Source organism: Aulonocara stuartgranti (genome assembly GCF_965226115.1).
Source record: "Aulonocara stuartgranti genome assembly, chromosome: 2".
In the NCBI taxonomy this organism is placed as follows: domain Eukaryota; kingdom Metazoa; phylum Chordata; class Actinopteri; order Cichliformes; family Cichlidae; genus Aulonocara; species Aulonocara stuartgranti.
The window spans coordinates 20,726,407-20,744,365 of NC_138940.1; the positions used below are offsets into that span (position 1 = coordinate 20,726,407).

A 17,959-nucleotide genomic window follows, 5' to 3' on the forward strand; every position below is an offset into this window, starting at 1 on the left:
TACTCTGAGGGATGTTTTTGCTCGTTTAACCCAGGCTTCCCTAACTCTGAACCTGGCAAAGTGTGAATTTGCCAAGGCGGTAGTGACATACCTCGGAAAACAAGTAGGACATGCCCAGGTGCGCCCCGTGAATGCAAAAGTGGAGGCCGTACTGAGCTACCCGGTTCCCACCACAAGACGGAAGCTCAGGCGCTTCTTGGGTCTAGTGGGCTACTACAGATGTTTCTGCCGGAACTTTTCGACAGTAGTGGCTCCCCTGACTCATCTGTGCAGTCCAAAGGAACCCTTCGTATGGACTGCTGAGTGCCAACATGCATTTGACTGTTGTTGAAATCTCCCAATTCTTTGAATCTTTGGGCTGAAGGAGGGACAATACTCGGTGTATCAATGCTCAATCAACAATCATTTATTTCCATACAATTCAACAGTCAGAGCATTACAACGTCCGGACGGGAGAGATGCTACCAGAGGGTCAGGCACATGTCTCAAAATGGTGACGGGTTGCTCAGCTTTTTATAGTCTCTAGTGGCCTCCAGCTAGTCGTAAAAGCCAAAACATCACATTTTTTCTCTGTTACAGCGCCTAAGTTATGACCTCGGCAGTTGTTTCTCTGCTTTCTGTAAGGTGGGGGTGTGGAATGTGGTCTATCTATCTCCCCTGTCTTTAGACACAGAGTCTCCTGCTTACAACCTTCTCTTCATGATTCAACAATTAAGCATGTCAAGAAAACAGTGTAACACATTCCCAGCAGATCAAGGATACAGAGTGATGCACATTTATCTAATGAACTAATATGTGAATATGTTCTGTTAACTCAAAAGTATAATGAGAACTACACTACATACAGCTCACACACTCTATATTAAAGGGTATAATGTGATCTACAGCAGTATTCTAATTCAACTACTTTGATTACATATATAAGGTAACATATAATAACAGAATAATCTAATAATTCCCCCTTTTGATCTCTGAAAGAGATCACTTACAACATGCACTCCAGGGTCGCAAGGTCCAGGTTTTCTTGATCCTGAGGCCCTCTGTCCCCCTTTAACGGGTGGACCATATGTGGGATGACCTCTGTGTTCACGCAGTTCAGATGCAAGCAAAGTTAGATTTACAACCATAACAGCAGTTACAGATGACTCTCCTATCACTCCCAATTTTCCCACAGCTTTATTTTGGTGCTCCAGTTTTCCACTCCCATTTTAATGCCACCTTATACCTTTCAAATGTACTTAGACTAGAACCTCTGTCTAAGGAGCTTTTAACCTTTATTTTTATTGCTGCAGCTACCAGTGTCTTCCAGTTGGGTGATTCTCAGCTTCTTTCTTCGACCTCCGGGGTTAGACCACCCTTTAGTCATTGCACAGTTCTGGGGATTATTCTGCCCCGATTTCAAACAAGGATCTGTGTGTTTTGGGTTCACCGGCGTGTCCCCCTTTTTGCCAAGAGCCTCTCGAACCTCGTTGGTCTGGTGTTCCTGGTTTTCGCCAACCCCTTCATGGTTATTGCTGTGTTTGTGGGATCCATCTTCTCCAGGAGCCCAAACGTCATGACACTTGACCCCAGTTGCTGTCTCGGCTGTCCCTACATCTGTCTCTGCTGTGAAGGGTCCTCACATCTCCGTGTCCCCGTCTGGTGTCTCTTCCTTTCTCTGCAAGAGACAGAAAACCAAAACACCTCTCTCCCTAGCCTTGATAATCTAATATTGTTATCCATTGTTGTTCTAATGATTCAAATTTGGTTTAAAATATTATGTTCAGGACCTATTCTAATCATAATCTATGTGTGTGTAAAAGAAATCAAAAATTAGTGAACCCTTTCTAAGTCTAACACATTATAAGCTTAAGTTTTACCATAGCTAAATTATTAAACACAGAAATAACTTCATAGAAATTTTCATATCACCATTGTTTGATGTTCGGACTCAACTTCCCCCTTTTTGACACACTCCCATGTGTCAATTCATTGGAGCTAGACAATTAAAAGAGAAGGTTGGTGACATCATATCTCAGAAAGTATCAGAAATTCTTCTCTCGAGTACCGTTGCTCCAGCCTTGTCATCCCTGAGGATCTTCGATCCCGAAAATGTCCCTTCTCCTCATGTAATAAAGTCTGTCATCCTTCCATGCCCTGGTAACTGGTCCATCCAGAGCTGTAACATTTTGAAATGTACATACAACAAGCCAAACCACACCTTGGTCACACCAACCCTTTTCTGCCCTGAAGATGTCCAACACCATCTTAGTCTGGACCAGGGTTGTAATAGTTTTGCAATTTTCATCAGTTTTAATCAGTTTTTACCAATTGTTTGCTAGTTTAGTTTAGTTTTTATTTTCTGAAAATCCTTAGTTTCAATTTAGTTTTATTTGTGTTTTGCAAAAATTAAGTGTAACAAAATCCCAGTTCCATCATATCAGTCATGCTCTTCTGGTTATCCTTGGGTGTTGAGACTAATAACTATTAACTCTTGCCGCACCGTGTGGTCCTAATTTTGGTTGAAGTGAATTGATAACCTTTTGAAGGCGATTGTTTCACACCTTTATTTAGATGTCCCAGTCCTGTTGTCTCGGGATACATCACGCTGCCTTATCTGGGGTTAGCTGTTTTCTGGGGATGCGGGTTGAGTGGGTGAGCTCTTCAAGGAGGGGGAGTGTGCTCCCCCTGATGAGGTCTTCTAGGTAAGCTAGGTTAACCTTCTTGTGTGAGCTTTTCAAGTGCACTTTAAGGTTAGTGGGACTTTTAGTTTTATAAATGTCCCTCATGACCCCCTGATGACCCAGTATTTCATTTTTGCACACTGTAGTACACATTTTAGTTTTTGCTTGTAGCTCGCATACTCTACTTGCCACTCCTCTAAGTCCTGATGTTTCTTAGAGAGGGCAACAGTACCTTTAAAATTATATCACATGTGTGGGGGTGTGGCCTTGCCAATTGTTTTGCCCACCTTTTCAAAATGGCTGGCGTGCCCACAAGCACATTTCATGGAAAAAGAAAGGTAAGCTTGATATTTACATTTAAAATGTTTTGTTAAACTCAGATTTTTATTTTATTCTTTTTGCAAGTACCCCTCCTCGGTGGCGAGAAACTGTTGGTGTGGTCAAGTGGGTGCTCTGGAAACAAACGCTCAGGACAGAACAGTTATCAGTCATGTACTTCCTACAAATTTTGCATATGTTTTATTCCATATTGATCCTCTGAGTGTAATGGTACATTTTAATTTGAATTTATCCAAACTAAACACAATATTTTCTTTATTTACTTTGCTCTTGTTCTTTTTCAGTACCACATCCTATCAAATGTCCCTGTCAATTATATTCTACATTTAATAACTTACTATTTCAAGTGAGAACCTAAATCACGTGGACCAATGTTTATTATTGCATATCTCTATTCTGAATGTGGCCAGTCATTCATAGGTATTGTTAAATTTTGGCGATTTTCCTCTATAAAATTTAATTGACTTTTTTACAGTGGCCTGCTGTGGTTAATAGTAACATATTCCAGTCATGAGTGATATCAATAGTTATCTCCACTGTAGCATTTGGCATTCCCAATAATATAACATGATACCTTAATCAAAACACAGCTAATATAGCACAGTTTTCTTAATGCAAACATCAGTAACTCAAAATCAGCAACCACAGTGTTAAGTCTGCAGTTCATACTTATGTGAAGCTAGAGTCTCCTCCTCCAGTCGCTCTTATCCCCCTGCTCCTGAAAAAACAAAACAAAACAAAGCGAAGCATCCACCCTTCTCTTGTCGGCTGGGTGAATTGTTTATTGGCATTTACTAATCCTAAAGTGGGTGCAGTCATTGTCTCAGTATCAAGTCAGTCAAAGCTTTTAGTCGTCAGTCCATCACAGTCCATTCACATGCATACCTCCATACACATTCATACCAGATGTTGCTGATAATGGAGTCTCACGCGCAACCTATTCGAGCCTCCATCACCAGCAAGATGACGTCATCATTTTAAAGGAAAACAATTCCTTGTTGTTTTTTGGGCCGGATTGACTCGGTGCAATCCTTTTAGACTCAGAACTTCTCAGTGTTCCCTATAAGTGAATTTCTCCCAAGCCAATTACAATCATGGAGAAGCACACTTTGCAACTGTTTTTGTAAGAATATTTCATAGCGCTTTAAATTTCAATCTTTCAGGCCTGGTTTAAAGAGCTGATTGTTAAATCATAAACTCACAAAATATCAACATATCACCACCGGTGGATCACACCTCTCAGATTTTCTTATCTCAGTGCACTGTAACAAAAACGAAAACAGACATAACCAACAAAATACTACTAAAATAACACAAACTAGGGCCCGTTGCAGACATGTCCAAGCATAAAACTATCCCTCTCTCGCTTACGAGAAAGAACACAAGCCAAAGCTCACTGATAACATCAAACTAGCGCTAAACAAAACCAAACAATCAACCAGAAATTCACAGGAACATTTTGCTTCCTGCCGGGACAATATTGTGTGGGAATGAGAACCTCAGGTGCCGTAACACCTTTTGTTCCTCCTTGAATTAAAACTCAATCACAGAAAATGCCGTACTCCAACCTAAACTTACACTATTAATTCATCATTTTCACTCTGTGCCACTGTTCCTCATCAGGGCTGTGTGAAGCACAGCAAAGAATTCAGTCAAGGCCTTGAGCCATAAACAGACATCACGCACAGACATTGTTTTCATAACCAAACTTTTTTAGACCTTATTCCTAAAATCTACATAAATGCCCTCTGGGTGACATATAACACATTCTAAGTAATCAATGGCTCCTCATAAAAATTATGCATTGGGATGTTTGTGTGCAGCATTTTGCATATCAGCATAAGCAAAGCATTCTTCATTGCATCAGCGTGTGTGTGTGTGTATGTGGATCACTTCTCAGTGAATCAGCATTCCAATGTGTGTGTGTGTGTATGTGTGTGTGTGTGTGTATATATGTGTGTGTGTGTCATTTCTCACTCACTCAACGAGTGCACGTGTTCATGTGTGTATTTCACTTCATTCTGAATCTGTGTGTTTGGAGACGTGTGTGTGTGTGTGTGTGTGTGTGTGTGTGTGTGTGTGTGTGTGTGTGTGTGTTTGTTTCTCTTCATTCTGAGTCAGTGCATGTAGATGTGTGTGTTTGTGTGGGTGTTTGTGTTCATCACTTTCCTGTTCTGGTGTTCTGGGTAAACCACGGCCTGAAGCATGCCCTGGGGTCCTGCCCCCCTCCTTTTTCAGTTTGTTTGCGACCATTGCTGCTGCTGCTGCTGCTCAAAATTCAGTCCGTCCTGGTTCTGACCCCAATTGGGGCAGTCCTTTCTCCAGTGTCGATGTTCACCGCAGGTGAAACCTGCATCTTCTTCTGTGTTTTTTGTCCATTCTGAGGTGCCTTCTGTCCTCAGTTACTCCTCCTGTCTCGGTCACGCCCTTTTTGCTGCCCGATCATCCGTGTTGGTCCATCACTGTCCTGCACAGTGTAAATGCAGAGTTATCAAGGTCAGCATTCTTTTGCTCGGCCTTACTTTTCATTCGGGCTTGGTGGGCGTCTCGTCACAGCTGAGCTCTGTCAGCTGACGCAGTCTGGGAATTTCCCCCCGTGTAGTGAAACGGGCCTTAGGTTTAGTGCTCTCCGTCTCGGCTGCATGAGATCACATTCCTGCAGGTCTGTTGACATTCTCAGGTCGTTGTTGTGGGTCCAGCTGTTGCAGCATTTGGTCAGTGTCACGTATGGGGGAGAGCAGGAGTCCAGTCAGCCTCGGCTTTCAGGGCCGGCAAAGCAGCCTGTAATTAAATATGTATAGAAAAAACAAAAACAAAACAAAACAAAAACAAACGAACAGGAAAATGATGTTGTGTTGGCTGTGTTATTCAGAGGGGAGACACACCGGGACCAGGCCCTGTGTCAGCCTTCTCTCCCCCTTTTTTTTGTTTTTTCTCTCCCGATATAATCAACTCCTAACCCACCAAGTTGACAGGACAACACAAGTACATATTAAAATTCTTAAGATCATGTTTAAAAACCCAAAAAAGGAATTTTCTTTCATTCAGTAATCACTTTTATTAATCAATCAACAGAAAACATGTCACAATTTGACTCTTTTTACCACTAAATTTGTTGCGTCTTGCCTGGTTGGTTAGACCAGTGTTCCTTCTTTTTTTTTTTTAGTTAAATTGTTGTCCTGCAACCCAGAGGGTTTCTTTGTCAGTAATGTATAGACTTCATCATTTAAGTATGTTAATTTTTCTTTAACCTTGCTGGAAAATCTTCACGTGTTCATGAGTGTAAGCTGTTTCTTCATTGCGTGTATGTGCATTTGTATAAAAGCAGGTTAATTTTATCTTTTCTCAAACTAGGCGTTACCTTAAAAGGAGCCTTTCTCTCAGATTTCTCTGCTTGTGTGTGTTTTTGTTTCACCTTTTTGTTGTGATGCTCCGGACGCCTTCCCAACCTCCACAAGTCCGTTGGCCCCAATTTTATGTGTTAAAACTTCTCTTAATTTCTCCTCTAATTCTCTCCTCGCTGCTGTCTTTTTCACAGCTGCTGATTCGTGCTGGGTGTGGTTCCCATTACCTATAATTTTGCTTCGGCCGCTGTGCTTGTGGGGGCAGTTGGTCCAGGTCCGCAGCCTCCTGTATTAACACACTAAGAGATTTATTTAATTTCATTTTCATCACTGTTAAACAGATAAGCAGGCAACCCGCCTACCTTGACAGCGTAAACTGTACGCCAGTCTCCCAACACATTCCTCTCTGTACTCCTCCATAATTCTCCACTGCACACCTCTTACTATCTCTCCTTTTTATTTTTATTACACCACAGAGTAATACACCCAATTATGCCCGTCTATCTCTATGTGGCTCCAAATTCCCTCTTTATTTTAATTTCACACTCGTCAGGGGACAGGCACACAACAATTTCAACCACTGAAACGAGGAATTCAACCTTTTTATATTTCTTTACTAATCTAGACTCAACCTTTGTTCGCAAAATGTGTCTTGTTCTAGTCCGGAATAAATGTGAACCCGTGATTACACGGCCGTTCCAGTGTTATTTCCATAGCTATGCGGGGGCCCTCACCTCCCCAAGTCACCACCTCGGCACCCGGACGACGCCGGTCCTGGCCACGCGTCCACGGACAGGAGGGTCGCCACTCCTAGGGCAAAATGTTCCACAGGTACACTAGGCATCAACCTTTGATCCTAAAATGTGTATTTGCTCTAATGTCCTCCTAATCAAACACATCAACCGTCACTGTCACTGTGTTCAGACTTCACACACACAAAAAGCACACTCAGAGCGCGCCTCACCCACGGCCAGAGCGCGCCTTACACACACAGCGCGTTACACCATCAGTGTGACACACAGAGAGCGCCTCTCATCAGCAGAAATTTGCACAGAAACCTCTGAGCTCAACTATTAGATCTTCTTAAAGCACACTGCACCATAGACCAAAATACCCCTTTCTCTGCGCTTATGACCGCCACAACGGGGCAAAGTCGCATCATAAAAGTGATGCTTGCATCCCCGAAGTTATACCTGACATCATAAACCAGGTTTTGCTCTATGTAAAATTTTACTTTGTATTATGACCGCAGCCCTTAAAACTCGACTGACGCCACAAACCACCGTCAAACCTCTATCCAATGTACTAAATTAGCACCAACCACTACTGCACTTCACGGCCGCACCACCGGAACACGCCATATCATAAACCAAACCTACGGACGTGTTTCGCTCTCGCGTTGCCAGCGTTCAACTGCACCGTGAAGCCAGCATCTGCTTTTCCTTAAATCAACTTCTATTTCATAGCCGGCAAAAGCCAGGACGTCACTGACACCATAAACAAAATAAACAAACCTCGACTTCAATGTACTGGACTAATGGCCGCGTCTTCAGAAGAAATTCTAAGGTATTATTGCTACAGAAGCCAGTATTAGACAAAATTAAATGTGGAAGGTAAAGTGGCTGCAACTAGTCCAACGTAGTATGTTATTAGTATCTCGGTAGAAGCAGTTTACTGCAACTAGTCCAACGTAGTATGTTATTAGTATCTCGGTAGAAGCAGTTTATTTAACACACTGGAATTCAGCCTCAACTTATGTTGTTAGTATCTTGCGCCAAAAACCAGACACCGACAAATTTACTGTGAAAATACATGTGACTCAGCGAACAGATTAATTTGGAAAGCCCAATATGCACATTTGGTATTTATAATACAACAGGCTGTGCTTACCTTTCTGTATTAGGCCGGCCTTCTGTTCACTTTGCCCCACGATCTCACCAAAGGCCAAATCTACACCTCCTCAGCACACCAAAGATCCGGGTCACGGCACCAAGTTGTTGAAATCTCCCAATTCTTTGAATCTTTGGGCTGAAGGAGGGACAATACTCGGTGTATCAATGCTCAATCAACAATCATTTATTTCCATACAATTCAACAGTCAGAGCATTACAACGTCCGGACGGGAGAGATGCTACCAGAGGGTCAGGCACATGTCTCAAAATGGTGACGGGTTGCTCAGCTTTTTATAGTCTCTAGTGGCCTCCAGCTAGTCGTAAAAGCCAAAACATCACATTTTTTCTCTGTTACAGCGCCTAAGTTATGACCTCGGCAGTTGTTTCTCTGCTTTCTGTAAGGTGGGGGTGTGGAATGTGGTCTATCTATCTCCCCTGTCTTTAGACACAGAGTCTCCTGCTTACAACCTTCTCTTCATGATTCAACAATTAAGCATGTCAAGAAAACAGTGTAACACATTCCCAGCAGATCAAGGATACAGAGTGATGCACATTTATCTAATGAACTAATATGTGAATATGTTCTGTTAACTCAAAAGTATAATGAGAACTACACTACATACAGCTCACACACTCTATATTAAAGGGTATAATGTGATCTACAGCAGTATTCTAATTCAACTACTTTGATTACATATATAAGGTAACATATAATAACAGAATAATCTAATACTGTGCCAAGTCTCTCCTTTGCAGTGCCCCTGTACTGGCTGCTCCGGACTTCAGCAAGGCCTTCAAGCTGGAAGTGGACGCAAGCGCTACTGGCGCTGGAGCAGTACTGTTACAGGATGGAGTTGATGGCATCAGTCACCCGGTTTCCTACTTCTCAGCTAAGTTCAAGCCTCATCAACTCAACTATTCCACCATTGAGGTGTGTTCCAGCTCGTCAGCCACAGCATATAGTCTGCCATCCTAAACTGCCACACCCCTTCCATGTCCCCCATTTCATTTTTGGCCAGAGCTGTGAGCTATAGTGTTTTGGGCCGCAGGCCTTAGTGAGTGTGTGTGTGTGTGTGTGTGTGTGTGTGTGTGTGTGTGTGTGTGTGTGTGTGTGTGTGTGAGAACTTGAACTCTGTGAAACTTTGGTTTTCTTTCTTTTATTGTAAGCAAAGGTGTGCCCTTACTGTGTTAATTAGTTCGTCGTTGTGGAAGCAGGTAGGGGTTCTCTGCCATTTTTGTTTCAACTGTTTTCTCCTGTTTTGGTTAGACAGGGAGCTCAGCCATTGTATTTTGTTTTGGTTAGAGAGTACTTGGTTTGATTTTTAGCTAAAGGGGGTGTTTTGTTTGTTGTTTTGGCCTTGGAGACCCTGAAGAAAAGAGCTTCCCTGTGTTTATTTTTACTGTAGTAGTTTTGGGCAATAAATCTTGTTTAATGACATCTACAGTATTCTCCGGTAGTTCATGTTTTCTCTTTCACTTTGTGTTACCCCTCACCCCAGTCAACACTTCGTTTTTAAGTGGGGCGTAAAACAGGTAAAATATATTTTACAGATTATTAGCCAATCCAAAATTGAAAGTACTCTTTTCTACTTTAAATATTACTGAGAATGAAGTGTATTTAAAATCTTCAAAAGACTACAAAAGCACAATAAAATATCTAAAGTAGGGCTAAAGCAGTAATCAACCCAGCCTCATATAAATTTTAGCAGTTTTTAGAGAAAGTCCACACAGACTAAGACGTGTAGTGCATTAAAAAAAAAGAAGTGCATAAATGATTTTTTTTTATTCTGGTTTAAATTTTTCCTGGAGGGTAGAGCATGATTGTATCCCTAACTGTGGCCACATATGATGTCTCTTTAGCCAATTTTAGGCATCCCTTGTTGACAAGATCCTCGCATCGTACACCAAAGCTAAAACAGGCAGTCTCCTTTCCAGGGACAAGGTCCAGCATATTTTCCGCACTGGTAGGTGCCTTGCTGGCTGTCTGCTCCGCTCCATCTAGGAACCGCATGACACTAGGGTGAGGAAAAGGGCAGCTAGGATTGCCAGTGACCCTAAACATCTAGTTAACCATCTGTTCCAAAGCTTTGCATTCTGAGATGGTCCACAGTACCCTGACTCACCTGTCCGTACCTCCAGCCTCTATGCACAAGCTATCAGTCAACATAACATGTTTTAGCAAGACTCAACTCTGTGAATGGAAGAATTGTCTCTCTTATGTCTATTAATATTTAAGCATTTTAAATTTGCATGATAATCACAATATTTACTGTCTGTATAACCCGGTGTGAATGCATCCTATGGCACATTTTAGCCTCATAGTCTCCGATGGGGATAATTCACTGCGTATATCTCTCTCTCTTCAGTGTAACTTATTCTGGACTTACCTTGAAATAATGCATTCTCATTCCACTCGCTCTCAAAGCTACAACTGCACTGTTTGTAAGAGTTCCCAAATGTACATTTGTAACAGTTTCTCATTGTATATGTTGTCCCGTGTTTTCTTTTTGAATGTGTCTCCTCTCTGTTTCACGTGCATTCTGTTGCCACATCCTGTTCACATTGTTTCTGTATGTAAGTGACAGAAATTAAGAAAAATAAGCAGCTGACACATTCTTTGCTTTAAATTTCTAAATATTTTCAAAGTAAAGGTGTTGGTAAGTAGTAACTTAAACAGGTGAGGCATAAGGATCCAGAGACTCCTCCCCTCTCACCTCTGTAATTTCTGCCTAAGATCATAGGCCAATTAGCCAGGCAGCATGTGGAGGTTTAACTGCAGTCACAGTTTCTCATTTAGCCATGAAACTTTCAGTCCCTGACCCGAGGAAAATGGTCATTGGTGACTGAAGCATGAACTTAATGATATAGTTTCTGTTTTAACTGATATTGTTTCTCATAATTGAACTCGTGCTGCACTCTCTGGAAAAGCATTACAGATAAGAAAAACACTACCCCCCGTATTTTAAAATAGAAGTGTAACAACAGTGTTTCCCCTCCTCAAATTAAAGCCTATAGACCCTGTTTAAAAAAGAAACAAATATCTAATTCCTGATAATTCTACTAAGCATCCTTCCTTCACCATTAAATGTTTTTTCCCATTTCGCCCCCTCAGATAATTTCCCTCAGTGGCCAAAAGGGGGCAACAATGTGGCACTGTTCACCCTCCTGACGCAACAAAACCCCAGCAGCAACACTTGGCTATCCTCGCTGTCTCCTTCGCACGCACTCCCTCTGTTACGAGCCTCCCTTATATATTTTTTCTTCTAAAACTTTCTCTTTTTACCCCTTTGTGTTTTTCCCTCTAAAAATAAAGATCTGTAGCGTTAAAATGCAGGTAAGATGATATGAACATACCAACTCACAAACACTAAGAGGGAAAAATAAAACAAAAACTAACTAACTACATAAAAAGTCCAGTTTAATGTAAGAAAATCGTATCTGTGCACCTTCACCTCGTTTCTTTCTGTTCGCCACTCTGGCTGTGGTTGTGTGTTTGTGTGTCTGTGTAGTGCTGAAGGAACAGCGCCGTTCGCGTGGGGAGCGAGAGCAGCCCGGTGCAGTCTGTCCCAGTCATTTCTATCAATGTCTCATCTCAACAACACAAACCCTCCGTGTTACCCACGACAGTAAACCAGCTGACATGGGCACGGGTTTAAACATCAGCACACACAAAAACACAGAAACAAGAAAAATGATATTCCTTTAATTTCTTTTTTCTTTTTTTTCTTTTTTTCTTTGCCCAAAGCGCTCGCTCTCTCTCTCTCTCTCTCTCTCTCTCTCTCTCTCTCTGGCTTCTCTGCGCTCTCTTGTGGACTCTCTTAAGGCACTTTGGATAAAAGCCTCCGCGAGAAATGGCAGATTTCATGTCTCTTATCTGTCTTTCTGTGGGCAGGTAGTAAAGTATCTGAGGGAAACGGATGAGCAGGGTAAGTATTTCTGGAAGAGAGGGGGAAAAGAGGCGCTGTTTCAGCCACCGAATCAAAAGTGGTGTTCCTCCTTTGTGGTTTAATCAGAGGAGCAGACACTTTCCTCCTTCCAGTCTCCTCTTCTTCTGGTCCCTTCATCGTTCTGTAGCTTAAAAAAGGGAGGAGATACTGCTCCCCCTGTTCCTCCTCCCCATCTCCTCATTCCTCTTCATCGGGTTGGTGGACGACCCAGAAGAAGCGGCTGAAGGCTTCGCGCTCTCCCCTCCTCTCCCTTTTCTCCCAGCGCTACGAGAAGGATTTCCAAAAGTCATTTCAAGTAGACTTTTTTTGTGATTTTGGCAGCAAAGCACATTCCGGGATTGTGTCCAGGAAAGAAAAAAGGTTGGTTTAACACTCTGACCTGTAAGGGACACATTCCTGGAGAGGAAGAAAAGTAAGAAAAGGGGGAGAGCAAAGAGGAGACAGCAGAGAGAAATGGAGAACACGCGCAAGCTATTATTTCCAAAAAGGTCTTTTGGGGAAAATTAGGGGAAAGCGGAAGCCTGTTCCTGAATTACTGCGCTGTAAGTAATCGACCGCTGATTGAGTATGGACTCATTGTTTTTATGAGCTGATAGATTGGCTGACTGACTTCTGGAGATTTTTAACGGACAAACTTTGAGCTGTTGGAGTGGATGTGAGGAGAAAGGTGAACGGTGCACTGCAGCTTGATTCTCATGCCTCTCCAGCAGCCCCTCTGGATCTACTTATTGATGAATCGATACACTGACGATATCAACCCACAAAGCTGGAACCTGCAGATTATTACTTGGTCATTAAGGACACATTTCCTGTCATTCCCTTCAGCTGTCTTGCAAGCAGTGAAACTTGGAATGAACCTTATATAAAGGAATTATACATGACTTTTAGAGAGATCATAAATCATAAAATATTAAGTACCTCAACATTTCTGTGGGCACACATTGACTGCTGCTGGCGCGTTAAATCCCCTGTAGAGATATTATAGGGACAGAGAAAAACCTCCACAAAGTGCAACAAGGACGAACATAAAGGCGTCATTTCTACTACAGCGCCACAGTATGAATATTGTAAGAATTTAATAGAGATTATTTGAGTGCCAGCGCTTCTCGGGATTCCAGTTTGGAGATTGGAAGTTATTTTTGGCTGCGCAAAGTAGAGCGACTCTTCCACACCATTGCCCGGACAGAGTCAGAGAAAAGACTGAACACAGAGGTCTGTACCTGCTTTTTCTTTGTCTTCCATCCTGTCCTGGAAGAAAGGAGCGGGATACACGGAGGGCGGAGGAAAGGAAAGGAAAGCTAGAGAGAAAGAGAGAGGGAGAGCGGGGGAGATGCCTAACTGCGGTTAATTGGAGGAGACTTTATCCTACCAACATCTCGGAGAAAGAAGGAGAGAAGAGGAAAAGGGATTTTATTCCTTTTATAGCCAGAGAGGCTGTCTGAGGGTCTACATCTCATTTTTGGGGGGCAGAGGAGAGAAGAAAACAACCTTCTTCGGCTGTTTATTTACGCTTATATCGTCCCGTCACTTTGGAGAGGAGGAAAGAAAAGAGAGCCAGTGCTGGGATTATTTTTTTAACCTTTGTGTCTGGTCAAGATTCCGTTATCTGCTTGGATTCAGGATTAGTTCCTCTGAAACACCAGGTAAGAGGATGTCACGCTCCGATTTAACGCCTATGTGCGCGTAATGAGTGCGGGTGATGAGTTTACTTCTCGTGCTGAGAGTGTGTGTGTGTGCGCGCTGGCCGAGTATACGAGATAGCGAGGGCGCGAGTCACAGAGAGAGAAAGAGCGAGAGAGCAGGGAGTGCGCCTGATCCTCGCGTGTGTGTGTGTTTGTCAGAGGTGAGAGACTCAGGTGAAGAAGAGCATTTTTACGCGCGAGGAAAGGGGGAGAGAACACGGGTGTCGTTTATTTAGGACGTGCGTCCATTCGTTAGTTACAATCGTTTTGATTGGATACAAATTCAGGCTTTGACACTTTGATTGGACAGTTTTGGTTTTTAAACTCACTGCAAGGCCAACAGGCTGCCTGCTATTCATGCATCAGCGTACACGTGGGCGGATAAAATAACACGAGTGTGCTAAAAGCTGGACATCGCGGGTGAATCGCATTTCCTCCAGGGAAGCTCAGGGACTCTCAGCCAGAGTTGTAGTGCAATATAAAGAGTCGGCATCCAAGCAGGAAATATTGTTCATTCTGAACTCACATCCGTGTCTCTAAGGTTGCAGAGGACTCAGCGGTCTCTTTGCGGTCGTTATTCTGCGTCGCTTGTCTCCTTCTTTGCTATTCCTTCCCACCTCAGTCTTGTTGCACACGCGCTTGTCATTTGTGTCCTTTTCTTTGTATGTTTGCGTGACCTGGCAGTTTGTCTCGCTCTGGTCCCTTTGGGGTCATTTTTTATGTCTTATGATCTTTAAGTTTTGCATCTTATTGTGTCTCTCTGGTTATTTCACTTCTTTAGCAGCTCCAGTACTTATTTCTGAAGTCCTAGTTTATTTACCTTCTGCTCAGGTATACTCATCATATGCTCTTAACAAATACAGGCATTAAAACAAACAAACAAAAAAATACTGGATATGCTCCAAAATGTCTCCTCGGCTGCGTGGGACGATGCATCTTTGGGTGAAAGAGTGTCGTTTAGGTTCCACTGTATAATTTTCCCATTTGTTCAAGTCTTCCCAAACACAGATGACCGTTTGTCTGAGTGCTTTACAAACAAGCAGGTGCTCTCTCACTCCCCATTCCCTCTCTCTCTCTCTCTGTGAGGATGAACAGAGAGAGACTGTGTGCGTGTGCGTGTGTAAGTGTATGTAAAAAAGATGTGTAGTGCCAGAAGGCAGTGGCAGAAAGTGTGAGTTTATAGTTTTAACACTTTGTGTGAGAGGAAAAAGGAAGAACAGACGTGTATTCAAATTGTGCATGTGAGTGCATTGCAATGCACCAGCAGGATACACACACACACACACACACACACACACACACACACACACACACACACACACACACGTGCGCGCACACACGGGGTGGGATGTTGGGAGTTTAATTATATTGGGCGTTTAGCAATAAGGTGCGCATCAATCGTCAGAATGGACGGAGGCCGTGCACCCACCAGAAACTGCAGGGGTGTGCGCGCTGATTTATTGTGTGAAGCTGATGTCATATAGATCTGATCAGCAGGTAGATGAACCGGCGGCAGGGCGACTCTGTCACACTGACCAGCATCAGCCATCTATTACAAAGATGGAGAAGGGGGTGGGAGTAATTTACAGCAGGGGCGCAGAGATGGGAGATTGAAGGTACTGGAGAAACATCGGGGCAACAGAAGAGCAGTGGTGAGAATGTTCAGATCCATTACAGCGATGTGTCAGAACAGTCCTGCAAGCGAAGCTGTCAAAGTAAAAGAACTCATTACGCAGTAAATGGCCCTCGTGATTATTAATGTTAGTAATGTTATTGAGACTTTTCTCTTGTGATATTTTAGATTATTTGAGCCGTGTAACCCTCAAACTGTTCCAGCTGCAACAACAACTAACCTGTCCCTGCACACCTTCACTCTGTTTGTGTGTTGGTGTGGAGCCTCTGACACATTAAGTGGTATTCCAAACCATCTTGCATAAAGTGGACGTAACTTGGCCTTAATAGATCCATCCAATGGTAGCAGAATAAATGCTGATTGGAGTATTATGTTTCCATCAGAGAAAGGTGAAAACATAATAAAAAGTCCCATATTTTCCATCTCACTCAACGCCTGACTGTGCTCAGTCTAGTTGGCCTGTCGTAGAAAATACCCTTAAAAAGTTGGAAGTGTGTAGACATGCCCAAAGCTGGAAGGTATTTACTGTATAAAGATTTTCATCACATGTAAATTTTCCGTCTGAATAAAACATTCCCACATTTGGCAACAGCTTCACAGCTGTAAAGCCGAACGACCGTGGGCTATATGGATTAGAAAGACTTGGGAGAATTTTCAAAAGCATCGTGTATCCTTATCCTCATCAGCAGGTCACAGCCCGATTAGAGAAACTTTCTGCTTTGTTTTCATCTCACCATAACTGCAAACTCGAGATACTGGAGAAAATATAAGTCAGAAATTGATTTATTTGAACCTGTTGAGTCCAATTAAACTGCAACTTTACCAAGTTTGACACCAAACAATGCTGGATACATTTGAAATATGTAAATGTTGAACCGCACACTTCTATGTACATGCGTAAAAATGATCAAGATACCTGAAAAGTGCACTTTTCTGCGATGCTTCAGTCAGTGCGTTTAGCTGCCCTCAGATTCTGGAGACAGCAATGAGAGAAAACTTAGACACAGAAAAGAGAAAAAAAGGATGAAACTAAAGATCAGTAGCAAGAAGTACAACGCGCTCACAGCAGGCGGAACCACGGAAAGTTGGAAGAGGAGCAGAAAAGAGGGGTGATGAGGAAGAAGGGGAGAGGAGGAGTATAGCGCAGAGGGAATTGCTGCTGTTTCTTCCATTATAATTGTTTCGAGGCAAAGCTAATTCAGTTGAGCACCTGTTATATATTGAATCCTTGTTAAAATGATGCAATATACTGTACAAACTGAAAAAAGACTTTTAATGTCAACATTGAGCTATAATAGCTCTGCACTTACAAAAAAAGAGAAATTTTGCCATAAGGGACAAAATGATTTGCAAAAGAGCTGAGGAGGAAGGAGACTCGTACAAGGAGGGAAGAGGAGATAAAGTGAAATAAGAAGAGAGAACAGATTTAAAGACATGAAGCAAGAAGAGAAGAGAGAGAGAGAGTCATAAATTGTGGAGGGGATGATGAGGTACGAAGAGATGCTGGAAATATATGGGAGGAGGAAGACTGGCTGGAACGACAGCGGGATGAATGAGAGCAAGTGTGAGACAGATATACAGGGGATGATGTTGAGGACACTATTCTATGCTATACATTTATGCATTATCTTCTCAGATTTAAGTTGGAAAAGATGTTGATTTCAAACTTCACAACTTCTTTCCAGGCACTTTCCTAAACAGCAGTGAGGAAGGATTTCCTTTAAGACAAAGACAGACTCGCCTGTGTTACTTACCATCGCTTTGGGCCTGTTGTCCCACTGTGAAGAATTAGATTCTCTAACACAAACAAAAGTCACCTCAAGCTATTGCTGTGGGAGCACTACAGTGCAAAAATGAAAACTCACAACATGCGTTGAAGGTTAAGACATTTTTTATACTAGAATATCCACTTTATTTTAATATTTGTACACACCTGATGATTCCATGCCTGTTTTTATGTCTGTGTTTAAGCATTAACCCGGGGACGTGGAAACATTTATTGTCTGATTTAAAACTGGAAAACGTGATCTTTCCCCAACCTTAAGCAAAGGTCTTGTGCTGCCTGAACCTACATGTGAACCCAGCCTTGGGTGTGAGCCGAGCAGTTTGAAGCCGCTCACAAGTGTTACCTCTGCAATTACACAACATTTAAAGATAACTTGGAAAGCCACTATATAGAAATGCCTTTTATTTGTACAGGCAAGCTTGGTATACAGCATATTGTATATGCTGGATTTATTACATCTTAATCAGGCAGTTTCAAATAAGTAAAATTCTCCTTTATGAGGGAGACTCGAGAACAAGAAACAAAACATTTTAGGACAGTTTGGAGTCCTTACCATTTGTATGTGTAGACTACATCAAGCCACTTCTAGCAAGCTTTGTATGTACATATGAAATATGTAAAGTTAGGGTTTTACTGGATCTTGAATTTCATTTTCAAGATTTAAATGGGAGAT

The 17,959-nt window shown here is 42.4% G+C and overlaps 1 protein-coding gene and 1 long non-coding RNA gene across 6 annotated transcripts in view; one reads left to right on the top strand and one right to left on the bottom strand.

Annotated features, from left to right (window-relative positions):
• The window catches only part of il1rapl2 (interleukin 1 receptor accessory protein-like 2), a 636,591-nt gene that overhangs the window by 130,467 nt on the left and 488,165 nt on the right, over positions 1-17,959 (top strand). For 3 of the 5 annotated variants that reach the window (XM_082503827.1, XM_082503826.1, XM_082503828.1), the window contains exon 1: positions 12,066-13,828. The exons of 1 other annotated variant lie outside the window; for it this stretch is intronic. The gene's annotated coding sequence lies outside the window, so the exon portion shown is untranslated. Of the gene's footprint in view, positions 1-12,064; positions 13,829-17,959 lie in introns of those variants that run through there. One more of the 5 variants, XM_082503824.1, reaches the window with a different exon arrangement.
• Positions 385-5,904, bottom strand: LOC309688362. Its single transcript, XR_014271060.1, has 2 exons — positions 3,672-5,904; positions 385-1,977 (listed from the first exon to the last, which is right to left on the bottom strand). It is a non-coding gene; the product is annotated as an uncharacterized lncRNA (long non-coding RNA).